General features: G+C 33.5%; 1 pseudogene across 1 annotated transcript; it reads left to right on the top strand.

The window, feature by feature from the left end:
- Window positions 1-211: 211 nt before the first annotated feature.
- LOC147485718 (ABC transporter B family member 20 pseudogene) lies at window positions 212-4,553 on the top strand (annotated as a pseudogene). Its single transcript, XR_015202745.1, has 3 exons — window positions 212-300; window positions 422-487; window positions 4,272-4,553. The product of XR_015202745.1 is annotated as an ABC transporter B family member 20 pseudogene (transcript).
- Window positions 4,554-5,447: the final 894 nt, after the last annotated feature.

Here is a 5,447-nt window from a genome sequence, read left to right as displayed (position 1 = left end):
GAATTGAAACAAAGGTAATAGAATTGGTTAGTAAAAAAATTTATTTGTAAATGAAGCGTTGTTCTTTCAGTTTTAATTTGATCACAGTTTTTAAATATTGTAGTTGATAATATGTTAGTGGGTTTTGTTTCACCCCTCTGCCTGGAGATGATTGAATATCAGTTTTAATTTTTCTGGAAATTTGGGGTGTGACAATAACGCACAACAAGCTAGCAAGACTGAAAATTTACCTTGTTTCGTGTGAGCGACTACATGGTTATGGCGCTGAGTTCAATGAGGCTACCCAAAAATGTCTTGAAGGTTAGTTGGTGCTGACTTCGATATCTTATATATATATATATATATATATATATATATATATCATCATGTATGTAATGGCTTCTTCACAATTAAAGCTAATTGTATATATTTTACTCTATAGATTGCGGAGGAGTTCAGCTTATCAGGGAAGATTGCTACTATAGTGCTCGGATCAAGGATGGCAGTGGTAAGCTTTTACTATTTTTCTAAGTGCTCTATAGTCTTGAGGTGACTTTGCTACGCAAGTAAAGTTGTGTCGGAAAAAAAAAACTGAAAATCAAAAGTGTGCTGACTAACTGACGTTTTTCGTAAGTGTATTTTCTAATAATCTTTAACACATGGAGTGGGAGGGAGAGGGAGTTGATCATGATTGATGGCGATGTTTAAGGAGAAACAAATAGGGTGGATATGAAGGAAGGGTGTTGGGCTGTTGGTGGTTGATAGATGGTGGTCTGGATGATGCTGGGCTTTGAGGTTCTATAGTACGGTATGTCTTGTATGCATGGTTTCATTTAGGGCTGTGCGTAATGGCGTGTGATACATTCACCGTACATTGGTCCTGGTAACTAGCCTTAGTTAGTCTGGGGGTGCTTTTGTAATTCTTATAATTATATCGATATAATACTTTAGATCGATCCAAAAGAACAATAAAACAAATGGAGTGTACATAACCACAAGTATGCAAATCGTACTACACATCGAGGTTTTTTTTTTTTTTTTTTCTGAAGTCTTGAAACATGTCATTCGAGATCGATAATTAGCATGATTTTTTTGGATTCTAATTGTAATTACATAGGGGAGGCACATCTAATTTAATATAAGGGATAATTATGTTATTTAAGTGACATTAGAGAGTTTTTTTTTTCTAAATTATTAATAAAAGAGGGCTTGTTCTAAATTCAGAGAAAAAAATGGAGAATAATTATATAATTTAAGTTACATTAGGGGGGTTCTTCTAAATAATTAATAAAGGAGGGGTTTTCTAATTTTTGTGAGGGAGGTGTTTATAAATTGAGCAAATATGGAGATTTCAATTTGCCTACTCGATAGTGGAGAGTAGGTTCCTCAAAACCCGGCTATCATATAGTGTAGAAATGACTTCCAAAAATCATACAAGGAGAATAACAAAGTTATAGTGGGAATTTTCTCTTCGATTCGAGTGTGGTAAAGTAATGCAGAAATTTCTTCCTCCTCTTCTTCTTTAGATGGTAAAACTATTGGATGGTTGGAAGAACTATGGAGTATTTAGTGATTTAGTGTTTCTTCAGGTTAGTTGATTTCATTTTTTTTTTTTGAATTGGTGTGGTTACTCAGTATGAATTTGATTAATTATTCGAAACTTTGATTATTTAGAATGCGACTATTTGATGCATAGTTAAATAAAAATAATGGATATTTGGAAAAGCTTTAACAAATGAGTGTATACACACCGAAAAAAATGAATATAGTAGAATAGAGGATATGTTGAGTGAGTTGATTTGTAATTATTATGGATCAAGCTTATTTAATATGCTTTGCACTGATGTAGAAAAACCGCATTCGAAATGCGTGGTTTCTGTTGTTTTAAGTATGGATTTGTAATAGGTTATATTACAAGGATCATCTTCTTTGAATGTTTAAGATGCTTGAACGAGATTACTATCACTTTAATTTTTGTTTGGATAACCAATATGAAATTACATTATAATCTTAAACTGATATATACCTTAACCAATAATTCAATAATTTTTCTCAATACGCCGTCAAAGTTTAAATTTAACCTATTATTGGATTGGAGGTCACCGATAGTTTTTGTGAGCATAGGTGCTCTACTAGTTCTCATAATATCACTCAAGCTTTGACTTATAATTCGGTGTATAAGCAAGTTGTAGGAATGCCCCTTAACTAGGAAAACTTCACTCATTAGCAGAGATTAAATCATTCTCTGGCAAAACTCAATTGAACATTTAATTTCTTATTGAAAAAATAATTGAATTCTTATGTTTCCATAACACCACCATTGAATGGAAGACAACTGCTTTTCATAGTTGTTAAGTGAATAAACTTGTTTGTTTAGTTCAGGATATATAACCTCTTTGAAATTGGTGAAGTATTGCTAGATTCTTGAACCATTTCAATAGTCATCCCATATTTTATTAGAAAATTTACATTCCCATAAGAGGCTCCATATCTTGCTGGCAACATCTCAACTCAATGCTATTTTGACACAATGACACTTATGCTTTTAGCAGTAAGATTTGCATGTTCTGTTTGATTTTTATACTTCTGGGTAGTAAAAGCATATTTGTGATGAATATGGTGGTTCCACACTCCAACTTTAGCTCTGAGCTCTCTGCATTTTATAGACAAATGTTAGCAGTGTATTACTTTAAAACTTCGTCTCTTAGAATAGTTTCAATACAAGTAGAGTCTTTTCATTCAAAACAAAGTCTTCTATTATATACCAATAGAAAAGCTATGGTGCGCGGGGTGTATCGGTGCATAGGATTCTCGGACACTCATGTTTGATAACATGAACGGGTGAATAAGTTTCTTACATAGGGGGAAAAAGGTAACACATAAGCACAACAGTGATTCTTTCTCAACCTTAACTTCTACCTCTTGAATGTCAATACCATATTTACTAGAATTAGTCATTCATATACTTCAAGTTGGTTGCATGTTTGTCTCTGTGTTATCAAGAAAATTAAAAGTCGAAAAAAAATAATGACAAAGTTAAAAATAACAAGAAAAATATAATATAAAATCTCTCCTCAAGCATTTATAAATCCTTATGAGTAAAAGAAAATTATTCATCTGCATGAGTGACTCTTTAGTACATTGTTATTATATCTTGATGGAGTAGCTGTGAAATTTTCCTTATTTTCTTATAAACATTTCATATGATCTGACATTTTATTTTCCATTTTAGGTGTCATTTTTTTTTGTCTATAAATGTGTGCAAGATCTAGTTGAGAATGAGTGGTCAGAAGATGTCTTGTGCAAATAATATTAAAAGATATGTCGAGTGAGTTGGAAATCTTGGTTGCCCCGTTGCTTTTTTAATGTTCTCATCTACACTTGAGTTTTTATACCTCTCTCGTCCTGAAATTCCCATCTTAAATGGGTTTTACTTGACTGTGCCTGCTAAAAAAAATTGTGGCACTTGTTGGTCACAATGGTTCAGGAAAAAAGTAGTATAATTCCTCTCATGGAGAGGTTTTATGATCCTATATTAGGTATATTTGGATGAACATTTTCTCATACACTGTTGGTATGTTTTTTTTTTTATTGATTTAATTTTTTTTATTATTAATTTTTAGTTATGTTTCATCTATATCATCTGTCAGACTTGATATTAAATGCATTTTGGCCTGCTTTTATGAGAAGTCCTGTTGGATGGTGAGAATATTAGGAGTCTTAAACTAGAATGGTTAAGAAGCCAAATAGGACTGGTCACACGCAGAGCCCGCTTTTACTTAGTTTGAGCATTAGAGATAACATTATCTCTGACGATGATCGCCACGCCCGATCAGGATCGAGGAAGCTGCTAAAACAACACATGCACTTACATTTATCAGCTCCCTTGAGAAGGGCTATGAAACACAGGTAGAATATATGTGATATTTTCTTCTGTTCAATTTTTTTTCAAACTTGATGAAAATTATACAATTAAAGGCATTCATTGAATTCTTGTATAACTATATTTGAAAAGTAAAGATGCAACCCACGACTCATTTTCCATCTTGACAATATACAAAGTATCAACTTGTGAAGTCCTAGAATTATAGATATTCCCGTCTCGTTAAGAGTGCAATCCAAAAAAACTCGAAAACTCTCGCAAAGAACACCCCTAGAACCTCTGAGTGGGGAGCTCTTAAACAATGACTATTATCATAGCAAAGTCATGTATCTTAATGCTTGGTATTAATTAAGTTATTAATGGAAGAATTATTCTTTTGTTGATATGCCTCTATTTTTATGCATTTTAGGTGGGCAGAGCTGGGTTGGCGTTAACGGAAGAACAAAAGATTAAACTTTCTGTTGCCAAAGCAGTGCTTTCAAATACATCTATTCTTCTTCTTGATGAGGTGACTGGTGGCCTTGACTTTGAAGCAGAAGGGGCTGTTAAGGAGGCTCTAGATATTCTCAGGTTGGGGCGATCAACTATTATCATAGCTCGACGTCTTAGCCTAATAAGAAATGCTGACTATATAGCCGTGATGGAGGAAGGACTGTTGGAAATAAGGTTGGATAGACGCCCACCAAGATAAGGATAAACCACTGAGTATAGGACTCTATCCTATCTGATATTAGATGAGTATAGGACTCTATCCTATCAGATATTAGATGAGTATAAGATTCTATCCTATCAGATATTAGATGAGTATATGACTCTATCCTATCTGATATTAGATGAGTATAGGACTCTATCCTATCGATATTAGATGAGTATATAACTCTATCCTATCGATATTAGATGAGTATAGGATTCTATCCTATCGATATTAGATGAGTATATAACTCTATCCTATCTCGATATTAGATGAGTATAGGACTCTATCCTATCCAATATTGAGGAGGTGGGAACCTCTATAAATAACCCCCCACCTCTCACATATTAATCATCCGAACAACAAGAAAAGCTCTCTCTCCTTTAATGGCGCCTCCAACATTTTCTAAAGTAGAAGCCCGATGAATTTGTGGAGATTCCATAGGTGGTATCCTCCCTAGCCATTGTCGGTTCTTGGTTCTTGGTTCGTGAAAAAAAGTTGCTTCCCGCTCGTGGTTGGAACTTGACTCAAGCAAAGTTAAGAAGAAGAAGATCTTGAGTGTGTCAAGAACATCTTCTCCCTGTAGATCAAAGCTTGGAACTTCAAATTGAAAGTCGCGACCAAGGTACGATCTTACTTTTTCCGCTAGCCATTTTATGCATGTGGTATAACGTAATTGTATATATCATAGGAATCATGCATGAGATATCGATAAAAATCCAACATTGGCATCGAGGCGGTTTTTTCCATGGTTTGCATGCTTTTGTTTGCGGGTTTTGATCTTGTGATCTACAATTTTTTGAAAAAATCGCTTTTTTTTAAAATATTTTAATTAATTTTTAAATAATTAGGTTGTTTAAAATTAATTAGATATTGCTTTATTTTTTTTGTAAA

The sequence above is a fragment of the Coptis chinensis genome, chromosome 7 (assembly GCF_015680905.1).
Source record: "Coptis chinensis isolate HL-2020 chromosome 7, ASM1568090v1, whole genome shotgun sequence".
NCBI lineage: Eukaryota > Viridiplantae > Streptophyta > Magnoliopsida > Ranunculales > Ranunculaceae > Coptis > Coptis chinensis.
This window is presented reverse-complemented; position numbering and strand designations above follow the sequence as displayed.